This window comes from Prionailurus bengalensis, chromosome C1 (assembly GCF_016509475.1).
Source record: "Prionailurus bengalensis isolate Pbe53 chromosome C1, Fcat_Pben_1.1_paternal_pri, whole genome shotgun sequence".
NCBI classification, from domain to species: Eukaryota; Metazoa; Chordata; class Mammalia; order Carnivora; family Felidae; genus Prionailurus; species Prionailurus bengalensis.
Window position 1 is genome coordinate 218375103 of NC_057345.1, and position 2512 is coordinate 218377614.

Sequence of the window (2512 nt, forward strand, 5' to 3'; positions counted from 1 at the left end):
CCCACTTCATCTACCTACCATGACGTTGCTCTGTCAGTTTCAGTAGCAATATTAATTCTTCAGATTTTTCATTTCTCTAAGCTTAGTCATGTTGCCATGTTATTTTTCTCAGACTGATTGTGATTAGTTCATTTCTAAAGGACTTATTCATATACAACTATATGACCCAACTTGTACTTCACTTTAAACTGAAGAATTCCTTTGTTCCTGATATATTTTGTCATGGGTTATTTTTAAAGGGATGGGAAAACTGGAGGTGAGTGCAGGGATAAGAGACATTCTGGCCTGTATCCTATGCTAAATTTAGCTTTCCATGCGTTATATTTGTCAACAGTGCCCTAAATATCCAAGCTTGATTTCAGTGGCTAGGGAGTAGTAGTCCAGAAACAGACGTGGTTCTTTATGAGAGCTTCAAAAATAGCTCATGGGAGACAGCATTGGTTTTACAAGTAGGACATGTAGATTGTTTCAGGAGAATTCCAGAGGTGCCTTAAAAAAACAATAGCCATATGTGTGATTATTACATTGAAAAACAAAATAGGACAAAGAAGCAAAAGACCCCACTGACACCTGTAAACAAATTCATTCGTTCATCTATTCATTCAATAAACATTTGTGCAATATTATGCTCTACAGCGTGTCGTTCAGTTTTGGGGATACAGAGACAAAAAATACAATAACCCTGCTCCCGAGAACCACACAGGAAAAAGCAGCGACCACAAGACCCCAACCCACAGGAGTGCTTTAGTCTCTCCTTCCCACTAGCTGAACAATGTCCTTTAGTTACAGGTGAACAGCACTTTTCCTGACCCAACGTTGGGCTCCTTCTTGCTCACTGTAGTTCTGTCCGTCCATACCTTGCTTGGGTCAGGCCATTTTAATTTCATTTTCGTTGTCTTCGCCCTACTCAGCTTAATCAAGCATGGGCTTGCGAAGATGCCACTCAAACCTTACCTCCTCTGCCTGTTTCAGTCCAGATGAAAAACTCAGCTTCTTCTAAGAATGACTTTGTGTCTGATGTTGCTGAGCAAGTATCGAAATGCTGGAGGAATTGTGGTACAACAGAAGGACCAGAAAGACCAGAGTTTTAGTTTTCAAATCAGTAAAGGATTTGATTTTCCAAAGTCTGAATTGACATCAGTGTTGGGCAAGATCTCTAAGGATGAAAAAGACGGTTTGGGTACATTTAGAAAAGGGAGTGGGGGTACTTGGAACTCTGTGGGTCACTAGGAACAAGTCAGGTTGGATCAAATCATTTTCCTTGGTGACATGGTTATTTCATTAATATGTAGAGGGCACATCAGCACGGGTCATGTTTCAACCTGCCGTGGAAGGTTTCCTGAAAACCTTTTAGAGGAGGTGGACAAAATGTGGGTCTTCTTTTAGGAAAGTCCTGCTAAAAACTCCAGCTGGAGAAGTAATACACTGCCTTCAGAGCAGTGGTTCCAGTCTTGACTGTAAAATGGAACCACCTGGAAAGCATTAAAAAGATGTGGATGCCTGGGTCCCTTCCTGAGAGACTCTGGTGTCAGGGGTTGGGGGGGTGCAGCCTGGAAATCAGGTCTGTCTGTTAGACCCGCCCACCCTTACCCCACAGGTGCTTCCAATGTGCAGCCAAGGTTTTCAGTCTGATCCTGTACAATACATGCTTATGGATGATTTGGGTGAACATTCGGGAGGGTGGATTTCATAGTGTTGGGTGACATGCAGCCGGATGTAATCACAATTCCAAAAGATCTCAACAGGCCAGAGCAATGGGCCCGATTCAATCGGTGCCGCACGGCAACATTAAAGCCCCAGGCACATAGGATCCTGTTGTCCTTGTGGGTCAAGTGGCTGAGACTGCCACACACCCTTGGGGGCTCCTGTTTGTGGCACTAGAGGGTGCTTTTTCTTGTTTTTAAGGCCAAAGGTTAGTGGTGCTGTTGTCGATGTTTGTACCCAAATTTAGGCGACATAAATGCAACAAATATTTGACATTATTTTAAACCATTCAGAGCATCTCGGTGCAGAGTACATTGTGTCGGTCAGGTGTCAGGTTGAGTTTCCTTCCTCCTTGAGACCCTGGGCTTTGTAGGACCTGGACTCCCCCCCCCCCCCCGGAACCCTGGGGGTGGGAACCTGTGCTTTCTTGACCTCTCTGTTTGCTCAGACTGTATATGGTCTGTCCTGCCCCCATACTGGGGCATAAAATTTGCTCCTGAATTATTATTTTCTTGGTTGGTTTGTTTGCCATCCCACTAACAGCATCACATACTGAGATTGGCAACTATCCTGAAGATATGAAGTGTCCATCACCACGTGCACAGTCTTACCCCACCTCTCTCCTCTGTCTCCATTTCTTCTGTCTCTGGCACAACCACTAAAGTCCCCCACCTGCCCCCTTCACTGTGGCTCCACCCATTCTCAGGCCCTGTGGTTTCAGCTTCTACTCCAGGGACCTGGTCCAGGAAATTCTTCTGAACAAATATGGCGCCCTTCTTGAAAGAGAGGGATTCTGATGAAAATAACT